Below are 16194 nucleotides of genomic sequence, written 5' to 3' on the forward strand. Positions count from 1 at the left end.
GTCGCCATGGAGGGAAGATCCAAATTAATTTAGGATCTGGCGCGATGAGCGGCCACGTTGGGAACGCCGGGCGACCTGCGAACTTAGTATAAAACCAAAGCAGCCCGATGTTGCGGCTACTTTATTTTAGAGGCCCCCCAATTTTGAGACATTTGATATAAATACACATGGCTGACATACACATATGATATGTATATATATATATATATATATATATATATATATATAGCGTATATATATAATACGCTACTTAAATGGTCACCTTATGTACGCGAATAGTTTAACTCGACGGAGCAGCCATGATCTCATAACCCCCCACCAGATGTGTCGTCGACTGTAGGGTTGCAATGCATGTAGTCCTTTTCAGGCAAAGCGAAATTAGGGGCCTGCTCGTTGTCGTGCATGCATCCTTCAAAAAGGTACTTCCTCAGATTGTCATGTGATATCATGCCACATGATGGCACATTTGCTGACACCATGTCATAGCGAGTCTGCCCGAACTCGGCTCGGACAAGTCTTAATTCAAGCCTCGGGTTACATGACACGGTAGATTTGAGAAATATGGTTCGAGAAATATGGATTGGTAAAATCTGACGGACCAGTTCACCGGGCAGTCTTAACACGCGCTCGGGCGGCCGACTGGATACCCCTCGCTCGGGGGGGTTAATTTGACCCCCTGATATCTCGGGAACTAAGAGAGCTAGAGACACCAAATTCACAGGGTGCATTGATCTATATGTGAATCCACTTAGGCCAAATTATAAGGTCCCTAGGCCATGACTTTCGGGACAAATAGAGTCAAACAAGGTCAAAGTCTAGATTAGTCTCTAAAGTGCACCCAGAACCTAGATAACTGTTTCTAAACAAAAGTTCACACGCTCATTTAAAGTCAGTACCATTTTTTTGACCTTTTGAAGGTCATAGTGATCAAAATCACACAAAACTGCTCTGAGTTTTGCACCTGAATAAGCGACAAAGAAAACGCTAAACAAAATGTTTCTAAACACAAAATGTTGACCTGGGTCATTTTGGGTTAACGACCTTTTCTGACCTTTAAGAAGTCTATGGAAGATGTATATTGTGCTTCCTGCTATCAATAAATTCGAAATGAGCACCAGCAACACACAGCAAACCCTAGAGCAATAAACCAGGTCGGTTTTGGCCTTGGTCCGACCTTCATACCTGACCTTAGGCCAACGTAATTTGCTCAATCAATATTTGTGTTGCCTAAGAAAGCATCTCAGAGATGTGTAGCTTTGTCCAACACTCTGTCGTTGCATCAGAATGAACGATTTCCTGGAAATTGACTTCGCTGAAACCATGGCCTGACTTTGACCTGCTATAAGTCAGCGACCTTACAAGGTACATATAAATTTTTGTGCAAAACGATCTGCCATTCAATTTTCTACAGCTATGCAAAATTTGGCGCGGCTACGCCGCGCCGTTCGGAAACCATTCTGGAGAAACCTTCGAAGGGGGCCAATTTGACGCCCACCCGAGCGCGTGCTAATCCTGTGAAACTACGTCTAGCGAGCAAGCGAACATAAACATTAGTATGTTACGGCGTGCATATACCAGTCTGTGGGAAATATTTTTAAACAGGACTTATTGGATGTTCTTGTTGCCAAGCGTAAAACAATTAAGGCGCGCAGGAATTTCTGGCTCAACGGATCGTAAGACCTCCGCGACGAATTCCGCGTGTCTTTCGACGGCTTGGAAATGGCATGGAATTTCGGTCCAGAAGTTTATCTTGCGTGTTGTTTATAGCCCAGACTGACCATTGCCCCGTAGTTGGTGGCTCAGTGAGTTGTCTTGTTCACGTGATCATGCCAGGGTAGAATCACGCGCCCAGATCAGCTCCGAAATACGAAAGACAAAAATGTTGCACCAGCCTCAGTTCCTAGCAGCAAGAATCCTCTCCCCCGCCTCCTTTCGCACCACCTTCTTGTTGCTGGTTACAGGGAGGGCGCCACGGATTTCGAGCTGGGGCAAGATTTTTCGGGGGGCTTCCTGAACAAAAAGGGACCTCCTGACGGGGGCCCTCCAGGGCAGCGTTGCATTTAAGGGTGAATTGCATCAAGGGCGTTCGCCATCTTATGAAATTGCCACGTGCATCAAATCCAAGCAAATAGGCATTGAAAATCAAAATTTCAAAATGGGGGCTTCTGATAACCAGCGAAGAGTTTTCTACACTAAAAAGGAAATTAGTTTCAGTTCCTGTTTCAAGAAACGATTTTCTGATGCATAAAGAGACCTAATCCAGAGCAGTATGCCTCCGATTCGCGAAGAGACCTCCAAATCTAGCTAACGGGCCTCGTTATCCCAAAAAGGCATCCTGACCCGGAGACGAGGCCATCTGATGCATGAAAGAGGCTTTCTGTTTTTATGATTGGGGCCTCCTAGATACAGAGAGTGCCTTCTGACCCAGAACAGGAGCCTCGCCAGCCAACAAGGGGCCTCCTTAACATAACTTTAGACCTGCTAACCTAGAGCATCAACTACCTGTTTTCATCAAGGAGGCCTCATCATCCAGATAACGATTTTTTCATGTAGAAATGGGTCTTCTGAGCCCGACTTTCCAGCTCAGTCATGTTATATTACCTTTAGCTCAGCTTTCTTTATCTGAATGTTTGTAATCTATGGTTAGCTACCATGCCTTAAGTTTGGAAAAAACGGGCCCCGCACAAATTCAGAGGAGCGAAAACATGAGTTGCCTCTCCCGCCTGCTGGGTGGGTGGGGGTGGGGGGGGGGGGGGGTACCTGCCTCCTCCGCCCTCTGCTGCGCCGCCCTTGGCTGGCTATCATGGTCACAAAATGTTTTCGGGGTGTTTGAAGTACGCGTTATTTGGCACGGCTTTACGGGCTGCGTCTTGAAGTTTTTTTAGCCGTAGCCTCCGGAGCTTTGCGGTGCGGGAGAGCCAGACAGTATAACTTGTGAACACGTGACGCGCTTTTATCTTAAACCACATGGTGTCGTAACTGCGCTGTGCGAAGGTAACAAACTGCTTTACTTAACCTTTTGAGGACTCTGTTTTAGCACGCAGGGACAGCATCTGTACCACCAGTGTAAGTCAGCGGGAGTGATTGACGGACCTAAATTGCTTCGTTTCGTTGATGTCGGCATTGAGCCGGCCACTGCGGCCTGGCAGTAACATCCTGATGAAGTACGTTGACGTTACTGACAGTAACGCCGTATCATCCGGCCGATTGTGTCGGCCTGTTTTCTAGGTGCTGTTTCGTGGGTTTGAAGCTGGCTGTGGTGAATAAGCCAGTCTTGAGAAATTAGGCCGTTTTTTCTAGACATACTCCTCGAAATGCAATCGGATTTAGGAGTAGGGTTGCATTAAGATTAAATTAAAACTCAGTTTGAGCCAGTTACCGACCTATGGTGCATTACTGATGCTGAGTTGAGTACAAATAAACGCTGCTTACCATGGAGCTCGTTGTCTCTGATGTTAACATTCAGACACGTCACACAACTCACGATGGTATCGCATAACTAATTACTTAGCCACATGTATGGATAGCACATAACACTCGGAGAGAGTCATGCTTTGGCGGCTGCCACTGGCCCCGACTGGGCCCGTAATGTTGTCTTGCTGGCATAACTGCATGCATGCATCTCAGCCTGACAACTTGGGGTATCGACTCGCGCGGTCAGAGCTACCCCGTCCGGGTTCCAGATTCATCATCTTCATCAGTTCTATATGTGGTGGATAATTTCGAAATGAGGGACCCGCTAAAAAAGTGATTGAAACTATTTGTATTTTGTTATTAGGGCAGATGGCTATTCTGTAATAAGGGTAGATCCTTCATTACAAATAGGATCCTTTATCGGGTCACTTTCCAAATGACTCTCGATGGTTCTTTCTGCACGATTCCCTTCACTCGCTACAGCGTTATCGACATCGGTTCTTCGCTCACGGTAGGTTTTATCTGGAATTATGCACCGACTGGAACGATGCAGTATCCCGGGAGATTGCGACGGCTGATCTGCGAAGCAGTACTTCATTTAGCGACGAGGTGCCCAAACATACGCCACATGGCCCTCAAATTTTATCATGGTCATTTCAAGGTGTCAGGCTGTTCTAAGTTACTGTGCCTCGCATTTGCCGAGAGCGGCGTTTCTTCATCACGCGCTACTGCCCATTGTGTGTTGCCCAGTCGTCTGCAGCACATGTGAAACGGGTCGTACTTCGTCAGTGGCCGGTCGCGCGCGATGGAGCGTTCACGTCGAGGAATGGCCATTGATGCCGCCAGTTTTACTGTCACCAGAGCAGCTCAAAATGGGGGACGCGATTTTGGTCTCGAATCGCCAAACTCACGTCCAATCACACGCGCAACCGGGGTCCAATTACAGACTGACCAAATAGCGCTGGATATTGCTGGGTGCGAGTGTTTGATCAGCAGAGGATCCAGTTTATCGGCGCTGACTCGCACTCTCATTAGATCGCCGGGATTTTGTCGGCAGCTCAGCGCGCCAGAGGTCCCGAGGGATGCGGGGGGGGGGGGGAGGCTGCACTCCGCCACTCGTAAGAGGCTTACTGCTCTATGAGGCTGGGCGTTCTCGCGAGGCGCTCGCAAACACATCGTCCGATTTGAGGCTTCTATTCGGAACACAGAGACGTTGCTCTGAGTGTTTTTGCGCTTACCGATGATGATGCCTTTACCGTTAAAAGGCGATAAAAACAGTGTAAATGGCTACTGAACGTAGCCAGAGTGTACACAACGTATCAGTGGCGGAGAACGAACGATTTGTCGCGGAAGGAGACTGGGATATTGACCAAAACTCACCAATACCCGCCTGTGCCATGGAGCTCATAGATTACGCCAATGGGCTGAGATGTACGTCTAGCATAGAGATGCCTCCATCCAGACTTCTCCATTACGTCCGGTGCGATGTGGAGAAGCTCATACTTCATTAGATGCACAGAACTATAAAACCAGCTGGAACGGAATTTCCTGGTTTGCAAGACCATAAAGGTTGAATGGTGCAGACAGCCCTGCTACATGGCTAGAGATCCTGTCGGGTTCGGGATCCAGAACTCCTCCCGGTCCCTGGGAAACCTAAAATTTTGGGGCGTTTGGGGCGGTCCAAAGTGGTGCTGGACCCAGGGGACCCATGCAAGGGTCCTTTTCGCCTTGTGCGGGTCGATACGTGATGCAATGGCTCTTGTGACTCACGCTTTCAAATATCAACCAGCACCCCATGTTTTGCGCTGCAGCTTAATGTTGTTTTCTCGTCGATATTCCAATTTTTAACGTGCACGCTGCTATGCCATTCACAGAAGTAGCGTTCAATAACGGGCTCCCGTCGCTTGCTGATATTTTTCCCGCACTTGCTCGATCAATCTGCTGCCCTGTCCGTTTACAGACCGCACCAATCTCTGCGGTTTGTGCCCGCGGGTTTTCCGTGATCCATCTCCAGCACATGTGCAGGTTTCCGCGGACCGCGTGTGTTTCCGCCGAAGCACTCGTGTTGGCCCGTTACGCGCGTCGCGCGCGTACCTGGGTGCCTGCCTTCCCGTGTACACACCTGTCATCGTGCATGACTGTCGGCACAGCTGTCGGTGCGTCTGGCTGGTAGGCGGCCGGGAGTGTGTGTGTGGGGGGGGGGGGGGGGGGAGGGCTGGCCGGCGCGCGCCGCTCGCGGCTGGGCACGTGTCGACAGCCTGGCCGGCCGATCCTCTCGAGCGCCCCCAGTTATGACAGGGGGCTTCAGCGCGCCGGCCGGCCGCCGGACCCGCCTCTCCGGGATTGGTTGTGAGAGTCGGTGACTCATTACGGGCCCGGTCGGCCGCGCCGTCACCGCCGCCTGCCGTCACCTCCGGCAACAGCTGCGCTAATGATGCTGATTAATTGAAAACACCGCGCCTGCCGCGAAAACAGCCCGTTCATCATCGGCCGCTTGGGCGCGCCGTTGGTTTTGGCGGGGCCGATATTGTCGCAGCGTTCGCCGTGAGGACGGCGGAGAGGGGCGGCAGCCGCCGGCTGTCGGCCGGACTGCTCGCCGCCCGGTCGCCATCACCATCAGCGCCCGGGCGCCACGCCACGAGTTTGACGGACGCCCGGCCAAGTGGAGCAATCGAACAGAACTCAGACAAATGGGATTAAATAATGAGATTAGCGCGACCGAATTCATTGCGTCAATCAAATGCCATTACGGTTCATTTACGGCGTGTAATCAAATTTGGCTTGCTGCAGGCTGGAGTTTCATGGTGTGGCCAGTGCTTGTTGTTGAGAGTTGGTAATGTACTTACGTCCGTTGCGTATTTCTCCTAAACGAGGCCGATAAAGTGCTTTACAGTGCCCTTCCCTAGCTACCCTCGCGCCCGCTTCTAAACTCACTTTGTGGCAGTGAATCCCTCCGTCCCCTGATCAAACTGTGAGGGGCGCTGACCTAAGCTCCACTCACCACAGGCAGCGAACGGGCACCTTGTCCGGTGGGGGCGACCGGCATGACCCGGCCCGGCGCCGCCAGCGCCGCCCCTGCGGCGGGCAGCGGCGGCTCGTCGCGCGCCCGCCTCCCGGCGGGCGCCGGCCCGGCAGTGGTCGGTGGCGGGAGCTGGCGGGGAGGGGCGCGGGCGGCGGGGCGAGAGCTGCAGCCGAACAGGTGCTTCCGTCGCGAGCAGCCCCGGCGGCAGGCGGCCGCCACAGCGGGACGCCGACTGACTGCCACTCGCAGGTGAGAGGCGTCACCAAGCCCGTCAGGCTCGGCGGGGGGTGACTGCTCGGGAGAGGGTACGCCCTCCGTCGGGAGACGGCTTGTGTCGAGTCAAGACGGGGGCGCCTCCGTGCAGGGTGAAACTGCCATGCAAACAGCGGATTTTTTTATTATTTTTTTTTGCTGTGTGACCTGGTCGGAAGCGGAGATGGTCAGATTGTTGAGAGACCTGCTGTCGCGGACGGTGCAGCGGGACATTTGTAGTCCCCGGGCCCCGGAGATTTGTAGTCCCCGGGCCCGCCAGTGTAACCCATGTCCGGCCGCCCAACCGCCACCGATCGGCCAGCGGGGTCAGGCACTCAGGACGGGCGGTGTAACTGGCTTTCAGGCAGGCGCTAACGAGCGCTGTGTTCTGACTGTCAGGCACTCCGGAGTGGCGATGAACTAACTGTCAGACGCTCCGGAGCAGCTGTGTACTGATTGTCAGGCACTCCGGAGCGGCTGTGTACTGACTGTCATACGCTCCAAATCGGCTGTTAACTGACTGTCAGACACCTCCGAAAGCGGCAGTGTACTGACTGTCAGTCACTCAGAAGTGGCGGTGTGCCGACTTGTCAGCACTGTGACTCAGTTGGAGGAGTGATGCGGTCGTTCCTGGCGCCAACTTAACAGGATGGACTGCATGTTTGACGTCGTGCAGTTATATACACTCATCTGGTCCCCGACATTCACTCAAATGAATAATGCGCTATAAAAGTATGATGAAGTATATAATCATAATCTAAGTAGGTGTATATGCGTACGTACATCACTACACTGGAAATGCTATGATTAAAACTAGGACAAGTAGTCATAGTTTTGTCAGCGAGGATGCACATGTCAAATGCTGCCATTCTAACATTTTTTGTGCGGAATCGCTCAATACTCCTGTGTGAAGCGTTTATCTCGTAGACGGATCATTACCCCGTACCCTTTCCCCCAGGCTATGCCCTGACTAAACCTAGTCGTATTATGTCACTGATTCGTCTGAATGATGACATAGCTTTGACTGTGTATTGCATCAGGCTTAGCACACGTTTGAATCACCAACCTGGAATGGGAAGAAAAGAACGGCATGTCCCCACGTGCGCAATCATTTTACCGGTCAACCCCGGCGTCCGCGAATGATCAGTGTGTCGCTTCGATGGCACCAACAGCAACCGCAGCACCGAAGCGGGCATGGCAAAAAATATGGCCGACGGACGCGCCAGAGGCCTGGTTTGTTTTCTGACAGACTGCAGGGCTAGTCTGAGCCGCGTGCGGCGGCCGCCTGGGTCTGAAGCCGCCCCGGTCCGACCTGCGAACGGGCGCTAGTGGCTGGGCAGCGACGCGGCGGGATTATAGGGCACGCAGCAGGTATATAGGATGGCGCCCATGATGTTGCCAGCAGACGCCGTAAAGTCGGTCCAGGTGCTGGGCTCATCAGAGGCTCGCTGAAGGGATGGAGTGTGTCGGTCCACCGGCCACGGTTCCCTGTCCATAGCTCCCGCTTCTGCCCACATACCCGCGCTCCGCTTCTGTTGTGCGGCTGTGCCGAACACAGCTGTTTTCTTCAATTCGTTAGAGGAAGAACTGATTGAAAAGAGCCAGCGCCGAGGCGCAAGGCATATGGAGGAGCCTTGCCGTTTCCCCACATTCGCTCAGACTCCGTGCCGTGCGCCCTCGATGTTAGAAGCACGGTGAATGCATTTGGGACAAGGATGCATCACACAAAACTTTGCGAGATTCTAGACAACCAATAAACATTTATTCTCAAGAACATCTTTCAGGAGCTGTCACGGGGCCAGTACCTGAGTGTATCCAGACCAAAGACTCGGCAAGAAGTGCACAGCCAGTCTGCACCACTGCCTTTTTCCTAGCGTTTATCCCGCAGAAAATGCCAGCCACCTTGTGCGGATTTTACTCCGTCAGCACGTGGCCAGTTGAGGCCTGCGTCCAACGAAAATTGAATTCCGAACTCGCATAGCATTTCCCCGCGTACGAAGCCGAGTGAATTACACGCGGACAGACTCGATAAGACTGAGTAAAGAACGGGCCTTTGCACCGCCACAGGCCCTGATCTGGAACAATGACTGCCGCACATATGCGCAAGGTTTACGCGATTTCTACATAAATGCGTTTCGCAACTTTTATTGCAATTCATTGCATTGCCTTGCCCATACACCTGGCCGAAGGTTTTGCAAAATAATTTTCCTATTCTGCGTTTGGCGCGCCGCCTTTGCTCACGAGGGACTCAAGCGATTGGTGAAGGCCAACGCCTTCAACACAGCCAGACCAACATCTGACGGAGGGGATCGGCTGCGGCCGCTCCGTCGCAGTCGGGTCCGGACGGCCATTAGCGGCCGCGCCGCGACCGGTGCCGGCCGAGGTGACGGCGCCGGTAATCCGACAATTTATGGCCGCGCGCCCGGCTGCAGCGGCGTCCGTGCTCGGTGCACGGCCGGCCGAGCCGCCGCCGTCGTGTCACCGCCAGGGCCCGGCCGCGCGCCGACTACGTGCGCTCTGTCGCGCCCAGGGACGCCCGCGCCGCCGCCAGATAAATAATTATGACCCTAATGGGCGAGCGATTAACATCGCGTTCGTGAGTCGTAAAGCCGGCCGTCTGTCGCCGTGTGTGTCCGGCACCGGGCCCGGCCGTCCGGTGACACCAGTTTACGACCGGCACTGAAGGATCATCGCTGGATTATTCCGGGCCGGTGGGCGGTCGCGGCGGATTCTCGGTCCATTCAGCGGGCCGCATGCAAGAAGCGGCACCTGGCGGACGGCCGACGCCGGCGCACGGCCGTCCTGGGCCCTGTTCCGTGCCGCGCGGGGCTTCCCTGGCCTTGCCTGTGTCGCGCCGGGCCACGTAGCCTCGCTCGACGTGGCTCGACACGGCTCCCTTGCGTGTGCGGCTCCGGCTTCCCGTTGTGGCAGCCGGACCTGCCTGTCGCCGTGCATTCCCCAGTGTGTGGACGGAGCGGCCACATAAACTCCTGACGTTGTACAGCGAGTCTGAATGGACCGCGGGACTTGCCCGCTGTATCGGTGACGTCACCCTCTGTCAGAGCCTCGGGGTTGCGCTCATGCCTGGTCGGCCCGGAATCAGTAAATGCGGTAAAGTCTACAACATACCCTTTACCTCATGCACATAATCTGCTATGTAAGGTTCACCACTCAGCTGTCAGCGGATTAGAGCTCGTCGAGAACCATGATCTGGAACTGGTTTAACACACTATATCAAGGTAATCTATTGAATTGTAGTATATGTGCACAGCCCGCGACTAAGACCGAATGTATTGACCATTAAGGTTGGTGGGCTGCTTGTCGCATAGGTTCGTTATATAGATCACAGGGCGATAAGGAATACCATGAATGCTGCCACTGCTGAAACATAATGCGATTGATTCTCGATTCACATCGAGTGCACAGCTGTTTTGTGTAACGCTCGCCTGATGCTCACGCCTGCGCCCATCCTTACCTCTATTCCTCGGTATCGCACCTGTGGCTTCTGATTCATAGCGGAATTTGGGGGTCGGCCCTGGATTATCGCCTTTCGAGCGCAGGATTACTCCGCGGCCTGTCAGTCCTGCCAGGCCCCTGGCTCTGGCAGGACTGACAGGATGACGGCCCTGACTCTATCGTTCGTCAGTCACCCGTCAGGAAGACGGTCGTGGCCCCAGTGTGCGCCAGCCGCCCGTCAGGCGAACGGCCGTGGCCCCAGCGTCCCGTCAGTCCCTCGTCAGAGGGACGGCCGTGGCCCAGCGTCTGTCAGTTCCTTGTCAGGAGAACGGCTTGTGGCCGCAGTGTCCGTCAGTCCCTCGTCAGGAGAACGGCCGTGACTCCATCGTCCGTTAGTCCCTCGTCAGGACGGACCGTGGCCCAGCGTCCGTCAGACCCTCGTCTGGAGGACGGCCGTGGCCCAGCGTCCGTCAGTTCCTTGTCAGGAGGACGGCTGTGCCCGCAGTGTCCGTCAGACCCTCGTCAGGAGGACGGCCGTGGCCCCAGAGTCCCTCAGTCCCTCGTCAGGAGCACGGCCGTGGCCCCAGTGTCCGTTCAGTCCCTCGTCAGGAGCACGGCCGCGGCCCCAGCGTCCGTCGTCAGGAGGACGGCCGTAGCCCCAGCGTCCGTCAGACCCTCGTCAGGAGGACGGCCGTGGCCCCAGCGTCCGTCAGTCCCCCGTCAGGAGGACGGCCGTGGCCCAGCGTCCGTCAGTCCCTTGTCAGGGAGGACGGCCGTGCCCCAACGTCCGTCAGTCCCTCGTCAGGAGAACCGGCCGTGGCCCAGCGTCGGTCAGATCCTTGTCAGGAGGACGGCCGCGGCCCCAGCGTCCGCCAGTCCCTCGTCAGGAGGACGGCCGTGGCTCCAGCGTCCGTCAGACCCTCGTCAGGCGGACGGCCGTGGCCCAGCGTCCGTCAGACCCTCGTCAGGACGGCCGTGGCTCCAGCGTCCGTCAGTCCCTCGTCAGGAGGGTGCCCGGTGCGTCGCCCCCGTCGCCACCTGTTTGTTGACGCCCCGGCCGTGCCGGCCGGCCGCCCTGGACCGCGATGAGTGACAGATCGCAGGCCTCCCCCACCCCTCTCCGCCCTCAGTGGTCGGCGCACATGTGCGCTAGCCGCGCCAGCCGCCCAGTCACGCGACTTCATAACAGCTCAGCTCAGCCCACAGCTTTTCAAAGCATTCCACATGAAATCAGAAACTCGGGCGGACTGACTCCCCTGTTGGTCAGGGGAGTCAGTCCGCCCGACAGCAGAAGGATGGCCGACCTCATAAATCCCTGGCGGCGTGTTGCGTCATTGCGAGAGGTGCCGCAGGCCAACCGAGTCGCACTTGAGTTATGAGAACGCTTCTCATTTGAGCGGCCCTGCCCGGCCCGGCCATCCCCGCTCTTAAGAAACTGGATGACTTTGTCACCACTGTTTGATGCTCGTTGCTTATTTCGGTAATAAGACGAAGTAGTTATTTGCCGTTTATCCCGTACAACTTTGCAAACGTTTGCCCATCATATATTTGACCAGCCTTGATTTTATTGCAACAATGCAGTTTGAGGAAAAGTATATCCTTGCTCGTTTGGTGAACTTAGGAAACGAACGTTTGTGCGTCGGCAAGAAATGTAGTAGACTGTGGGTCGTAACCGGGCCCACGCCTCGTGAACTCGGCTACGCTTCGACAAGAGGCACACTATAGGAGAGGAGAAAGGATATTGGTACTGTCGGAAGTGAGGGTTGTTACGAGCATCTGGTCAAGTGTTTCGAGCGCAAACCCTGCGCCCCGCCCTTTAGGAGGCATTCATCGGCTGATGCCATATGTCCACAACACAGCAAAGACGTGGACACCAGATGCGTGGTGCTGGTAAATGTAGCATCTACACACACTTTAGCGATTTTGAATACCATCCAGCCTACGGGCCGCCAATGATCGACCGCTTTTCCACCAGTGTCACCTATTATGAAACCAGGTTCAAATGCAACGCGCTTCGGCCGAAACTGAGGAAGATGGGGCCATGGAAACTGGCCTTAAGCAAATAGCACAGCTTACCGTTACCAACATACACTTTATTTGTATGCTTTTGCATTATTTTAGCCGCAGTCGCCAAAATTTCAAGCTAATGCCAATTTGTAATTTTGACAATTACAACTGTTACGCCTTACCAGACTGTAAGTAAATTATTCTTCAAGTCATGTTTTTTCGTTTAAGTTGTGCGCACAGGGCTAACACCGCTGCACCTCCGCCTAGGAATTCGTGAGAGGCACATACTCCAGTGCAGTGATAAGACTTTTCGGTACTTTCAATTGGGTTTCTTTCTTCACGTTCTTTACTGAACCATACACATACCACCCAAACGTTTCGCGACGTGTTCAACCGAGGCGTCGCAAACCAATGACTGCAAACAAACGTCCCCCCCCCCCTGCGCTGCTCCGCTCCCGGCTGTCACGCGCCCACCATGTGCACCCCTGGCCGACCCAGAGGCGCTATCGCGTGTCCCCGTCACTGACGTCAACCGCTCCCGCGGGGCCCGCGATGGCGGCCCTGCGCGGCGGCGGGCCTGGTCCCAGCGCCGCCCGCACGGCCGGCCGGGGCCGGCTTGTTTGGCCTGGCGACGACCTGCGACTGGCGGCTGCGGCCACGGCTGATAGGCGCGCCTCTGAACGCGCCGCCGCCCCGCCCAGAGGGCCGGCCCGAGGTGCGGCTTATCGGCTGCCGCCGGCCGGTGCTGTCACCCCCCGGCCGTGTGAGGCGATCGTGTTACTCGCGGCCGGCGACAGACTGGCCAAAAAACCGCCATTGACACGCCACCGCAGACGGCGGCGGGTCCCACCACTGAAACGCCACCACAGACGTCGGTAGGACCCGCCACTGACACACCACCACAGACGGGGGCGGGTCCCACCACTGACACACCGCCGGCAGGCGTCAGCGGGACCCACTACTGACGCACCACCACAGACGTCGGTAGGACCCGCCACTGACACCACCACAGACGGCGGCGGGTCCGACCACTGAAACGCCACCACAGACGTCGGTAGGACCCGCCACTGACACACCACCACAGACGGCGGCGGGTCCCACCACTGAAACACTACCACAGACGGCAGCGGATGCCACCACTGACACACCACCACAGACGTCGGTAGGACCCGCCACTGACACGCCACCACAGACGGAGGCGGGTCCCACCACTGAAACACCACCACAGACGGCGGCGGATGCCACCACTGACACACCACCACAGACGTCGGTAGGACCCACCACTGACACACCACCACAGACGGCGGCGGGTCCCACCACTGAAACACCACCACAGACGTCGGTAGGGCCCACCACTGACACACCACCACAGACGGCGGCGGGTCCCACCACTGAAACACCACCACAGGCGTCGGCGGGTCCCACCACTGACACACCACCACCGATATCGGTGGGTCCCGCCACTGACACACCACCACAGACGGCGGCGGGTCCCGCCACTGACACACCACCACAGACGGCGGCGGATCCACCACTGACACACCACCACCGATATCGGTGGGTCCCGCCACTGACAACGCCGCCGCAGGCGTCGGCGGGTCCCACCACTGACACACCACCACCGATATCGGTGGGTCCCGCCACTGACACACCACCACCGATATCGGTGGGTCCCGCCACTGACCACCACCACAGACGGCGGCGGGTCCCACACTGACACCCACCACCGATATCGGTGGGTCCCGCCACTGACACGCCGCCGCAGGCGTCGCGGGACCCGCCATCGCGCCACGATCCAACGACGCAAGGTATTTCATGTCGCACCCGCCGGTTCTCGAGCTTCTCTGCTGGCTATTTCGGCTGCAGCAACTTGTCTGACTGCATGAGCGCGCAGTTGCCCCATCCTGCAGCGTTGTCCTGTAGCCTTTCCACGTACAGTCGATTGCCTCTGCTTTAGATCACAACTGTGACATGTGATACCTATTGTTGCCATATCGTCTGAACCAGCAGGTTGGCAACAGACTGACATTGATGTTTGATTCACTTTGGTGCAGACGCCTCCTGCAGCGGGATCAGCAAACGCAGTGAACTCTAAGGCGCGTGATATCGTTTTCACAAAATTTTCCACCTTCCGTGTAACATTGGTAGCATGTCACGCTGGCCAATAGCCTTAACATTGTTAGGTTAGGTCTCGTATTTGGATCTACCGGTTGTTATGTCGCAGGCATGGGACATTTGCGTGCTCCTGCTCTTTTTTGGTACCTGCGATTTAAATTCACTTCCTTTTTCAAATAGGTGGGAGACGGATCCCATTGTCTGTACAAATAGGTGGGAGACGGATCCCATTGTCTGTACCACACTCCTGAATCTGTGTCTATCCGATGTCTCACCTGGTGGTATCTTTACAGTCCTTCAAAAATAACGCATTTTCATGCCGGTATTTTCATGCATTAGGGCTGGTGAAATATGGTCAGTGGCAAGATGTTTGCACCTTGCTAGATAAAAAGCTGCCACTTCGAAATTATGGCAGGCAGTGGCACAAACGATGCACTGATAAATGTTATGTTTTGTAATGTTCGAAACATTCGCGGAGGACTAGGCTGCCTGACAACTCTAGCGCTTAGAAGCATGTAGACAAATAATCTGAAAACTTCAATATTTGCATATTCATGCCAGTTTTTTCTGTACCTTTGTGATACTACGCCTTAATGAAGACAACTTTAGTGCAAAATCACCACAGCCGAGGTTTCCATCCCCGAAAATGTCGTCATGGCGCAATGTCACGATGTCACAAAGGTTGCAGGTTCCATGAAAACGCGCAAAACTACCATAGCCGCGGCTTCCATCCCTTGAAAAATGTCGTCATAGCGAATATCACAACGTCATATACTTTGAAAGCGTCGTGAAAAGCGCCTAATGTGGATATGCACGTTTGGATTGGTGCGTGACGACGCGCTCCGAATGTTTGCGATTTCGGCTCCAATGATCCCATCCGTAAAGACGTGTTGCATACAATACATCGGATAAAGAAACACATGGAGACTCCATTGGGTCGTGTTTTCGGAGCAAAAGAACCGTCCCAGGCCTCCTCGGCCCTGTTTCGTCCCGGGCCGCGCTCGCGGTGCGCTGCGCCCCACCGCAGATCCAAACTCTGAGCGGCCGGCTGGCGGCGTGGCGCGGCGCGAGCGGCCGTACCCGCCGCTCTGGTGACCGCCGGCCACTGCAGACCAAGCCGCGTCCGTCAGCGCGCGCCGAGCAGCCGCCGGCGGACGCGTCACCGCCGGGTCTGGCGTCGTTCAGCCGGAGCTGCGCAGTGTCACCTCTGGTGTCAAGCGCGGCCGGCACTGCCAACACTCAGTGCCGAGCGTGCCCCCGCGGCCCGGCGCGGCCCGAACCCGGCTCGGCGGTCGGCTTCAGAGGCCAGGGCTGCTCCGTCGCCGCAGCCAAGCACTGACTCACTCGCAGGTGTCCTCCGACGGGCAGAGGAGGAGGACAAGTGGCCAGCATAGTTGAAGACAGAGGTCTTCAAGCTTTTTGCCGCGTAACCCAGTTAAATGCTCCATACCAATCCACGACTCTATTTTTTCAGTGTCCTGCATTAATGCGTTACAGAGTTCACCTATTCGTAATTCGCTCGTTTTTTTTGAATCCATTTTCCTCAGGGCTACACTGCAGCCCCATTGAATCCGACTGATCCGACGGGGGTCGCGTGCCGTATTTGGACCGGGGGTTCAGGAGGATATCACCGGAAAATAAAACACAACTTCGCTCTCTCTTTGCGTGATATGGTGTCATGTTCTGCCAAAAGCAGGCGCGAGCTGGGGCCCATCAGACCACAGCTCTGTGCCTGATCCCGCATGATCGGATTCAGCCTAGAACACATACGGTGACTGGCACCGAGTCCGAATTACGGCAGTGCCGTGCACTTTAAGGTAACGCCATCTCAGGCGGGGGAGAATGCGACCGCGCTGAATCACGTACCAGTTGCCAGCATCGGCCCAGTTTGAGCCGGGTGTAGATTGGAACGTATCCCTACCCGGCTA

At 55.4% G+C, this 16194-nt stretch overlaps 1 protein-coding gene across 1 annotated transcript in view; it reads left to right on the plus strand.

Annotated features, from left to right (window-relative positions):
- Nucleotides 1-6597: 6597 nt before the first annotated feature.
- The window catches only part of LOC119089772 (fibroblast growth factor receptor-like 1), a 63101-nt gene continuing 53504 nt past the window's right edge, over nucleotides 6598-16194 (plus strand). Inside the window, exon 1 of the mRNA XM_037212585.1 lies at nucleotides 6598-6685. The gene's annotated coding sequence lies outside the window, so the exon portion shown is untranslated. The remainder of the gene's footprint in view (nucleotides 6686-16194) is intronic.

This window comes from Pollicipes pollicipes, unplaced genomic scaffold (genome assembly GCF_011947565.3).
Source record: "Pollicipes pollicipes isolate AB1234 unplaced genomic scaffold, Ppol_2.1 Scaffold_3087;HRSCAF=3621_pilon_pilon_pilon, whole genome shotgun sequence".
NCBI classification, from domain to species: Eukaryota; Metazoa; Arthropoda; class Thecostraca; order Pollicipedomorpha; family Pollicipedidae; genus Pollicipes; species Pollicipes pollicipes.